This window comes from Mustela erminea, chromosome 2 (assembly GCF_009829155.1).
Source record: "Mustela erminea isolate mMusErm1 chromosome 2, mMusErm1.Pri, whole genome shotgun sequence".
NCBI lineage: Eukaryota > Metazoa > Chordata > Mammalia > Carnivora > Mustelidae > Mustela > Mustela erminea.
Genome location: NC_045615.1, coordinates 25,480,220 through 25,492,536, shown reverse-complemented (window position 1 = coordinate 25,492,536; position 12,317 = coordinate 25,480,220).

Genomic DNA, 12,317 nt, shown 5'->3' with positions numbered 1-12,317 from the left:
TGTCCTAACTCATACAATTCTGTCTCCACAATGGCTCCAAACAACTCCCATTCCATTCTCCACTCTCTTGCTTTTCCCATTTTCTTGATTGCCTCTCACTTTGAATCCACATTCTAGTTCCTCTTCACCCTGCTGCCTCAAGGCTTAGAAAACCGGGGAATTTGGCCTTGCTGTTCTGGCTGACCCAGCACACCCATTGTGAGACTTCCGGCATTTGCTCTCTGGATGGCTGACCATGGCCAAGGCCATAAGCTGAGGGATCTGGAGGCCAGGCAGGTCTTAACATCTCCTAGGACTTAAAAGAGGTAGCTCAGACAGGAGCACATAGCAACTAACTGGCCTCATCTTATTTGAGGATCAGGTTCTGTGGAAGCTAGAGTGTGGATAACAGAAGAAGCAGGACCTCCTTGACTTGTCGACTTGACTGTAGCTCCAGCCCCTCACATAAGCTCTAGGGCATAAGAGGGTTATGATAAATATTGGAACAAGTCGATTAGTTTTATGAGGGTCAGGTTTAAGCAATATGGTATGAGATTATGTGTCAGTTAACTCATCCTTTACATATTCTAGAGAGCGCAGAGTAGTGGAAGGAACACTTGGCTGGAAGTTAGTCAATTGTAGTAAAATCTGGCTCTGCTATAATAATTGTGTGACATTGGTCAAGTCACTAGGCTTTTCTAGGACTCTTTTTATTCATCTGCAAAAGGAGAGGATTGGAAAAAGCAGACTTCTAAGTCCTTACCAATTTTAATAGTCTTTGTATAAGTCTGAAACTCACAATCAAGCAGTATAATAAATGTGTTTGTATGTCTATGAATTCTAGGGGGGCCCATAGTCCTTTCCAACACTGGCTGTATTTTAAGAAATTATAACTTTTTAAAGATTTCATACTTATTTTTTAATTGTGTGGTTTTTTTTCCAAATATACATTTGAGTTACATGAATCAAAAACAAAACCAAGGGGCACCTTGGTAGCTCAGTGGGATAAGCATCCAGCTCTTGATTTCAGCTCAGGTCATGATCTTGTGGTAGTGAGATCAAGCCCAGCATCAGGCTCTGTGTTCTGCTTGAGATTCTCTCTCTCTCTCTCTCTCTCTGCCCTCCCCAGCCCATGCTCTCTCTCTGCTCTCCCCAACACGTGCTCTCTCTCTGTCTCTCAAATAAATACACCTTAAAAAAAAAACAAAATGAAACAAAACCAGGAAGACTCACTTCTTACCATGATGAGCACTGAGTAACATATAGAATTACTGAATCACTATATTGTACACCTGTAACTAATATAATGCTATATGTTAACTTTACTAGAATTTTTTAAAAGTCTCACTCCTATCCCTATTTCTCTCTATTCAGTTAGGTAACTTTTTATTAGTGTCTTACCTATCCTTAAAATGTTTCTTTATGTTACCAATTAATATTTTGAATTGCCTTTTTCTTACATAAAAGGTAACATTTTATATATATTCGTTCCTTGTTTGCTTTTCTCACTTCAGAAAACATGCCAGGATTCTTCCCATATCAAAACATAGAGATTGTCTTCATTTTTTATTGCTGCACAGTATTCCATTGTATAATGGAACATAATTTATTTGAACAGCTCCCCAGCAATGAATATTCAGGTTGTTTCTAATATTTTATTATTTCATTGTTGTAATATATAACCTTACATATATGTCATGCCTGTAGAAGATATTTCTAGGAGTAGGATTGCCGAGTGAATGCATAAATAATTCTACATGGTGGTAGCTACAGACAAATGTCCCATCGCAGAGTAGTGCCATGCTGCCTTCCCACCAACAGTGCGTGACATGTCTGCTTCCTCCAGCCTCATCAACAGAGGATGGATGGGGTCTTACTTAGACTTTTGCTAATCTGATAGGTGAGAAATGATAGTTTTATACAATTTTTCATGTGTATTTATCTTGTCTGTGAGGTTGACCATCTTTTCTTATATTGCAGAACAATTTCCATTTTGTCTTCACTGTCATTTTTCTATTGAGTTTTTTGGTCTTCTCTATTTTTAGAAACCCTTTATTTTTTCGAAAGATTAATGAGCTGAAGTCATTTTAACACTTTTGTGTTTTTATGGTTTTGAAACTATTTTAAAGAACTAATAACCATGGAGATAATTTATTTAATAAATAAAGATAATGAATTCTATTCGATGCCAGCTATTGATGAGAAAAATGAGTAAGACAAAGGGGAGGCGTTCCCTTGAAAAGTCACTGGTCCAGAGGAGGAGTTTAAAATATAGTCTAGTGTAAGATGTGATAATAGTATCTGACATTGCAGTAGTCCTCTACAATTTACAGATCACTTTCACATTCATCATCATCTTTCTTTCTTTTCTACTTCACAGATAATTTTTAAGGTTGTATTAGTTGGAGGAAAAAAACTTAAAAATAGCAATGCCTTCACCAAAACAAAATTTCTCTGTTCCATAAAAGTCTAGATGAATAGCCCAGGACTAGTACTGAGCTCTTGGTGCCAGAAACTAGGCTCTTTATGTAGCATCAACTCATGGCTCAAGACAGTGCCAAAGACACCTCCTATCTCTTAAGGACAATTCCAGCAAGCTGCTATAAGGCCGCTTCACCTATACCCCATTTCACTAGAACTTAGTCACATCAAGTTGCAAGGGAAGCTAGAATTGCGCCAGGTTGCCATGTGCCTGTTAAAAATGGGGGTTCTATTACAAATAAAGGAGGATGGATTGTGGGGTTCAACCTGAAATCTGCCAAAAAAATAAGTGGGAAAGGCATTATTATCCTCATTATAAAGGATTAAAAAATACAACTATCTACTTGTTCAAGATGTTGGACTGAGCACATCTTCTACCTGACACCTCTCTCTCTCTCTCTCTCTCTCACACACACACACAAAAGGAAATAAACCCCACAAATGCATAACAGAAAAGAACATAGAGAGGGGGCACTATCTGTGGATGAGTGATTTTAGCAAATTTCTTGAGCCAAAAAATACATGCAAGAAACTTTGATGCGGTTCACAGTAGAGAATAGACTCAATCTGCCTAGAATTTGGGAGACGCTCAGGGCCTGAACTGTCAGGGAAGGCCAAGAAGGAAAGAAGTTTACTCTCATATATGCCTGCTGAGGGGTTACTTGAGTGCGACAACTCCAGCCAAGCTAAAGCAAAAATCCCACAAAATGGTGAGTTTTTAAATAGAAGAAATAATAGAATTTAATTAAAAAAAATTCCTGGGTACCAATTGTCAGTGACCTCACACACAATTAGTCCAAATTAAAAGAGTATCAATGCACTCTAGGAGAAATGTTTTCAAGAAGAACAGGAAGAATTGCCCCCTACCTCCCAAGAAAGAGAAAAAGCAGGTGAGTGAGTAAAGGCTGACTATGATAAAGAAGGCATCTGTTTCTTCTACCAACAAGAAAAAAAGGACAATCAGAAACTCCAGAAAAATACAAAAAACTGTACAAATAAGAACTAAACTAAAATGTAGCATTATTTTGAGGAATTGGATGAGTGCACTGAAGAAGACTCTGTTTGTTCTTGAAACGTTTTTCTTTGAGTGATAGTGGGGTCATGACATTGGAACCAGAGGAAAAAAATGCAGTCATGGCGCTCTACTTAGTTCTGAAACAATATTTACATAGCCATGTTGTAAGCACTGTTTTCTGGTTTCCAATTTTTAGAATAAACCTATAAACAAAGCAGGAGAAACTTAATTGTGGTTATAGAATAGATAGAATTTGGGAGGTAGAAGGGGGTAGGGGGGTGGAGAAAGAGACATTTGGCTTTTATCTTCATCTTACTGAGCGAGCAGTCAAAGGTATCATTGACTGTTGATGGAAAAAAATTAGAGGCTCGTCTATAGTTACAATAGTAACAGAGCAACTAAAATAGCTAAAACTTTTAAAACTTAACAGGGAGTGGGGAAACACAAATTAGAACCTTATCTTCCCTAAAAGGAAGTGGATAGATAATGTCTACTGAGGTTGTTGATCAAGACAGAGCAGTGTAAACATATTATTTGAAGACGCAGAAGAAACCACAAGCAGAACTAAAAACAGAAACTGGTTAAAGGCTGTCGTCTCTGAGAAGTGGAATGTGGGTGAGGAGACGTGGGTCATGGTACTGTTTCTTCACATTACAAAACCTTTTGGACCATTTGATATTTTAATCATGTGCATAAAGCACTCTGATAAAATTTGACTTTAAGTCCTGGAGACGCGTTTCACTGCCACATCATAAAAATATAAAAATGGATTACAAACTAAAGGAAATAGTCACAGTAAAGTGGGGAAAGGCAAAGAAACTTGGACAGGTTAGGTGATTTAGCCTGTTTCACATTGGCCCATGGCTGATAAACAGGAGAGCTGGAATTTGACCAAAAGTGACCACTAGGCTAGCCGCCACTGGGTGTATAAGACCAAGGTGCCACCTCTGCTATCCAGGGATTTAGGATCTAAGTGAGGTATTACCAGTCCTACAAAGACCTTCCTTTTCTACACATCTCTCCAGGTAAGCCCCCAAGCTCAGTCCTGAGCCTTACACACACCAAACCTCTTGTCTCCTTCCTCCTCCTGGAAAAGATAGACGGTCAGTCACATGTCACATTTGAATTCCTCATCCCTCCTTTGGTGGCTGTGTTTATTAAAAAAGGATCGTTCCCACACTAGACCCAGCTTCTCATTTGCATTCCTTGCTTCTTGGTTAAGCAAGAAAGATTAGAATATTGAGACCTTCCACTTCCAATGGGGAGCTTGACAGAAAGCCCTAAAGACTATAATCTAGAAACATAAATCGAATATGTATTTACATAGCCATGAGGCTGTTAGAGAAGAAATACAAGTTCCTAGGAGGTAACATACAATCACCTAGTTGAGCCCTGAGAAATAAAATATAGACTGACAACATTGGGATTTGGAGGAAGGGAGCCTCTTTGTTGAATGTTGAAAGGACTTGGTGTGGTTTTGAGTGTTGAGTTTGATGTAGATCAGACCAGGCTGGAGATAAGTAAGCTTTGCCAGGCAGTGGGGACATGGTCACACTTTGGTCAACAGTGGATGGGTGTTGGGGGCTCTGGGTGGGAAGGAGCTGACCTGGCCTTTATTGATTGTTGATGTGAATCCTGATGGGGAAACCATCTATTTTTCTTTAGGATCTCTCTTGAGGACCTTTGCATATGGTCACTAGATCCAATGGTCGAGGAAGTATAAGGGGTATTCTGGTTAAGTGGCCCTCAGTCCTCTGGGAGGTTGCAGAGTTTGTAGGAGGCCAGGTGTCCATGTACACATTCACATGCACAGTAGTCATGGATTCAAACCACCTTTGACATACAAACTACCTTTCCCCACATGCATATATATGCTGTTGTGATTAGTAAAATACAAAGAGTTTTATTTTATTTTTAAACACAAATAATTTTAAAGCATTATTCAATGGACAGTAACTTTTTACATTATGTAGTTTCACAAAGGACATTAAAAATACAATCACAGGCCTTTTCTGCACTCCTGCAAGCTCCCAATTATGTTTCCATAACACCCTCCGATCTCTATGCTTTCTTTTAAAGCACTGAACACAATTTCTAATTGTCTTTTTCTTTTCATGGCCATTGATTTTATGTCAGTCTCTCCCACTAGATTATACACTTCATGAGGGCAAAGAATGCATCTGTTTTTCTCACAAACTGTATTCCTAACTCTTCTCAGAATGCCTGGCACATAGTAAGTGCTCAGTAAATATTTGTCACGCAAATGAATGAGGTGGCAGTGCTGGGGGAGGCTGTTCAAAACAATTATTTGTTTGATTATTAAAAAGTTTAGGAAGAAATGATCTGGTTATTGTACAACTATAACCAAGACCAGGAAGAGCCAAGAGAATTACCAAAGAGACATGTTGGTTCATTGCAAATAAGGAGGCAATCCCAGCCCAGTGAGCTGTCCAGCATCACTGCCAATTTCTAATAGCATTTATTTTTGAGCTTATTTGTAAGTAATGGGATGCTGGGCATGATTCAAAGCACACCAAGCAGAGGCTCAGCCTCTTTACTGATTATAATCTAAAAGAGTGTCCAGTGGAAATTTTATGCAGCATCTTTCCTGCTGACGCTTTCTCAGAAGGTTTACTATAAACCATATACTTAGCCCCTCAGGATGTAGAGTGATGTCAGTGACAAAAAAAGGGCCACTAAAAGGAGGGGACTCCGTTTTCTGTCACCCCCCTCCCCACTCCATTTGCCCCTGAGTCCCCTCCTGAACCTGAAACTTGACTGTGTTATTTATGGAATGCCAGCCTCTAGTGAGAACTATTCTAGGTGCTTCAGGGAAACACACAGGACTTACCAGGCATGGTACCTGCTTTAGAGGGGAAAACAAGCAAGTCTGCATTTATTTTCCTTTGTAGCTAGGGTTCTTTCCCTCCAAAGATCTATTTTGGGTATTCAGCAGCTGCAGAATTGACCTGCAAATAAATTCAACTACAGTCACAGTTCCTAAAAATGACTGTGACCAGTTCACTCACAGAGGTGAGAAGAAAATATTTTCAGAGAACAGAGGTACATAAGAGAAAGTTACATAAAACAAGTAGAAAAAGCTTGAGATTGCATAAATCCAACATAGACTCTTGGCTTTTTGGAGGTAGGGTCCCTCCAGTTATGAAGAAAAATCTCAACATGTGTACTATGTGAGACCCTGCCCCCATGGGGCACATCACTCCCCTTCTCCATTTATGGCTACCTACTGTCATTGCTTGACAAGGAAAGTAGCTGGGAATATTAAAGACTCTCAACTCTACTCCCAATGAACTGGGACTCCCAGTACTGGAGGTCACAGTTAGGAAACAGGGTGATCAAAACATATTTTGGGGGCACCTGGGTGGCTCAGTGGATTAAAGCCTCTGTCTTCAGCTCGGGTCATGATCCCAGCATCCTGGGATTGAGCCCCGCATCGGGCTCTCTGCTCAGCAGGAAACCTGCTTCTCTTCCTCTCTCTCTCTGCCTGCTCTCTCCCTACTTGTGATCTCTATCTGTCAAATACATAAAATCTTTAAAAAAAAAATTTTTTTTTCAGATAAAATATCCTTTCATTTTGACAATTAATAGCAGTATCTAGATTTCTAAAATATTTTTCCTCAGCTCATTTAGGTTGCTGTACCAGAGAAGGTCTCAGGACAGAGATGACTAGGCTACTTGGGAAGGCAAGGGTTCTGTAGCTTGCTCGGGTTCAGGCTGCAAGATAGCATGTCTCAGCTACCTTTCATGTCCCCACCACCTAACAAAACTGGCAAGTGACATTTTAGGGGAGGAAAAATAATTTCAAAAATAATGTTTCCTCTACCATTCTTTATCCTTGGCTGAGACTCCCTATAATAAAAAGATTAATAAGAGAAAAATGAATTCATGTTTTAAAAGATTTTATTTATTTGAGAGAGAAACCACAAGCCAGGGTAGGGGCAGGGGCAGAGGGAGAGAGCAGAGGAAAGAATCTCAAGCAGATTCTGCCCTGAGTGTGGAGCCCAACTTGGGGCTTGATCTCATGACCCTGAGATCATAACATGAGCTGAAACTAAGAGTCAGGTCTTAACCAACTTAGCCACCCAGATGCCCCAGAAAAATAAATATAATTACATATACACATATATCCATCCCACAAAGATAGGAGATGCCAAGACAGCCTGGCACAGCTGAGATGAAGAACAGGACACGGGTGGGCCTCTCTCTTTTGGTCTTGGCTATTTGGAAGGGAAACAAAGTCCATGGGAGAGTGGCTATGTGACAGGAGCTGTGCTGGGCATTTTCCAAGTAATAAGCCACTTACTCTACCGAACCACTCAGTGAGGGGCTTAACATTCTCTTAACATTCTCTTACTCTTGCAGACATTAAGAATAAAGAAGTTTGGAAACATTGCATTCCTTGCCCAAGGTCACATAGCTAGTACATAGTGGAGGCAAGGTTGGAAGCCATCGTTTTTTAACACCAAGCTAAGGTTTGCTTACAGGTCGGAAGTGTGTTTATATCTACCAAGAAGCCCTCCAGACACTGTGGGCACAGTCACATTGTAACAGAACATAGGGAGAAACAGGGGCATCATGAACCCCATCTTTTGTCCTTGATGAGTTTCTGCTTCCTGCCTTGTAGGCCAAGAAGGCAGAGGCCTGTTTTGGTTCCTCTGCAGAAAAAAGCAAGTCTGCGACAGACACAGAAAGTTCACTCTTCAGACCTCTCTGTGAAACTACAATATGTTCTATTTCATGTTTCCTAAATTATTTGCAATAGGCAGCTGTGCTTGGTCAGAATCTCGGAGGTGCTCTGGGATTCCAGACGAGGCGGGGGCTGCCCCCTGCTCTCTCTGGCTGGGAATAATACAATTCACAAATGTGGAGCATCTGGGGAATTTAGGGGCTAAAAAGAGAAGCTCCTGGCTGGAAGTGGCGAGATTCCTGGACCTTCGTGGTGTCGGGAAAGAGTTTCAAGGGCTGTTTTGCTTTTGCTGTGGCGCTAATAATAGAGCAGTCATGTTTTGACCATTACTGTGTTCCATGCACCATACGAAGGACTTTTTATAAGTACTATATGCACCCATTCCATTCATCACGACAACATTTAATCCCCTCAACGAGCTCAAGAGGTAGATATCAGCCAGCATATATAACAGATGGAAAACAGAGGCTTGGAGATCATCAAGAACTTGATTAAGGTTTTTTTGTATTTTTTTTTTCAAGATTTTATTTATCTATTTGACAGAGAGAGAAAGAGCACAAGCAGGGGGCATGAGAGAGGGAGAAGCAGGGAGTCCGATGCGGAGCTCAATCCCCAGACCCTGGGATCATGACCGGAGTTGAAGGCAGATGCTTAACTGTTGAGGCCACCCAGGGGCCCCCAAGAACTTGCTCAAGCTTCACCGCTTTAAGACCAAGCTGAGATTCAAACCCAGGCTGTTTGACCTGAATGTTTATAATTTTAACAACAACATATTGCTGCCAATAAATTTATGGTGAAATTAACGGATATATCAGATAGGATCTTCTCCATCTCATACCCTACCCACCAAATGCTTGCGCAATTAAGATAGTTTGAGTTCACTTATGAGGGAAATGGAAAAACAGTGCTTGGGTTTGTCCCAGTTACATGAATTAATTCTGTCTTGGGGTTCTGATGGCAGCATAAACCAAAGAGCCCAGAATCCCATGATGAAATTATATCGTTAAAGTCCTTGGCAGCTTGGCTATTATTTCATGTAAAATATATGCATGGCTTCTGAGAACTCCTCTCCACCAGCAGACAAGATGAAAAAAATATTAGCAATGATAGGATTCTATGCTATCATGCTGGTATTTATGTGCCATTATTGATAGGAATGTTGCTTGTTTGGAATCTGGAAGGTAAACAGAGTTTCAGATTCCAGCCCTCTATTGTGGAAAGTAATAACACTGCAGCATAGCCATGCAAATCAAGGAACTCTGAAACCCCAAACCTCCAATCATAGCACCGGCACACCAACATTCCAAACACGCCTCTCTCCCCAGAGAGAGCCTGGCTCATGCCATGGAATCTTTTCAGAGCCAGCATCAAAGGCTGTGTGAGGCCTGGTATTTGGGACATCTCATCGTAGCCCAGGTCCCAACGTAGGGTGAGGTCAGCGAGGGCAAATAACTGAATAGTTTTCTCCAGAGTGCCATAGCTGGAATTCCCTCTCCTGGCCTGGGTTCCCGCCCTCTTGGCTGCCCCTACCCCCACCCCCACTCCCCTGGCTATGGGCATCTCTTAGCCTTACAAAGTCCTCCAGGCCCAGTGCCTGGCTGGTCTCCTGCCCCACCCACCTGCCGCACAGGGCACTGCCCAGCCCAAGCATAAAAGAACTTTCCTCCCGCAGAGAGAGACCGGAGCTCAAGACACACCCAGGCTATCTATAGAAAATCCCTCTGGGGGTTCTGCTGACAAGTCACTCGAGATCACTCCTTGGGTTTTATTATGTCACAGGAACCCTGGATGGAATGCAGCAGATTAAATTCCAAGCCCTTCCCTGTGGGCTGGGCTCCCCGAAGGAGGAGAGCCAGCCGCTTTCCTCCTGGCTCAGGGGCCATCTGTGCTCTCAGGCGCCCCCTACTGAACGTTTCTGTCCCTCAGCGCCGCAGTCTTGGGCTGCTGAAGGAAGGCCTGGGGGCTGCTGGCAGCTGGACCCTCTGCTCTCTTATGGCTTGGCAGGAACATGGACGGAGGCTAAGAATGCTGCTTTGACCCTGAGATCATGGATTGGGTTTGGGCAAGTCACCGCTCACCTCTGAGCTTTGGTTTTCTCACCCAAAGAACCCTTGACCTCTGAAACTGTTTCTATCACTACAGTGTGGAAGCTGGGAAGTGGACACCGCAGAGGGGAGAGAGTTCTCAGCAGGTGCCCAGAAGGAGTTCGGAGACTGCCATGGCAGGCAAAGGTCCACACACATTGAAGGATGACAGAAAAAGTTGCCAGAGCACGGAAACACTTTGGAAAGGCAAGGATATTATCCCAGTTACTGAAACCTAACAGCCCTGTGTATTCCTCCTCTGTAACATGGGAGCAATAATAATACCCATCAGATAGGTCTGTGGAGATGAATTAATGGGTGAATTCATTTAAATGGCTTCAAAGGGTGCCTGGTATATACTAAAACACCTCCTCCTCCTCTTCCCCTTTTTCTTCTTGTAATTATTATTATTATTCCATGAGTTACCTATTACTGTTGTTGTTACTATTACAGATCCCAGAGTTTTTACAGTCAACAATGCTTTGCAAAGATCACGAGTGTTGATAACATCTATTGCACGTTTATGGCATACCAGTCATCCTGCTGAACATTTAAAATAATCTAGCATTTTAGAACAATCCTGTGGCAAGAGGTACTATCATTTCCATCTTTTAACATGGAAGAACCCGAGTGCTGGCAACCTGCCCTAGGTCAGAGAGCCGTTAAGTGACAAGCATGGTCAGTCCTGTCCCACCAGAGCTTGCGTGGGCTGGAGTCCTTTCCGGCTGTTTGAACTCCCACACACCCTTTACCTTGCTGGGTCTTGCAGGGAGACACAGGACAGATCCTAATACCTGGTTTCTTTCGTTCACACAGTTGTTTCCAGGAAAGTGCCATGAAAACTCACACTCTGCCCAGAAGTGGGAGGAAATCTCATTTCATAGAGGAAAGTTAAGTCAGAGGGAGGAGTGACCTTGGACAGTCACAGTGAGCCTGCATTTTCGTGGGATTCTCTTGCTCCTTCTCAGAGAACAAGAAAGGACAAGGGGACATAGTATATATCTGATCTAAGCCAAAAGCCCAGGGAGGCCCGTCTAAACCTCGGGAGGCCACTCGTGTTATGAAAAGTAAATGATTCCCCACTTTCAAATCTTGTTTGATCTTGAATCTATCCGCACATGCGCAAATGCACACACTGATACTCTCTGTAAAAATGAATTGCTAAGCTTCCACCTTAGCAGAGCATATGAAGCGCGTAAACAAATAATAAATTATGCCTGTGCCAATGGGGTATAGAAGCAGTATCTCTAAAATACTACCCAGGGGAGAGAAAATTTATTGAGACTGTGACAGAACACCCCAATCTCATTGTCAATGGCATTATTTCACACCCAGAGTAAGTGGGCAGGTTGTTACTCCTTGAAGGAGAGCTTTGTCTTTTCTTTTTTCTTAAACATCAGATTTCCCCTACCCACCTTGAAACAATGCAAATCTTTCCTTCTGAGGGGATCTTGAAGAGCAGATTCCTTCCATTGTTATAAAAGTGTCTCAGGTTGTGCAGAATGAAGGAATTCCTAATGACAAAGTTTTAAGTATCACTTTTGACAAGGTGGATGTCAGTGAGCCTTTCATTTATGTGGAATTCAGACTTTGGTTCTGGGGGCGAAGAGATCCTTTGAGGATCATGCCCCTGTTCGACTCTGGGTTGAGAAATGATACCACAGAGCAGACTAGAACAGTGGTCTCCAAGGTAGGGTGTCACACCTGGAGGGTACTCTCCCCAAGAAATCCATTCGAAGTGAAGAAAGTATTGAATTTTTTATCTTTATTTTTATGTTATCAACACAAATCATTCTTTGCTATTCAAAGTTTAAACATATATAATGAACAGGATAAAATAATGAATTTCCCATGTATCCATGTAACTAACTGTCATCTGACTTCAAGAATCATGGATTTGTGGCAGGTCTGTTTTCCATTGTTCATCCACATGCTTGCTCTGCCCCTTTCTCCTCCCACATTATTTGAAACATATGACTCTCTATAGGTTGGGCAAGGCAGTATTCATGCAGCCTCTGGACACCCTCACCATCTCCCAGAACACTTTCTT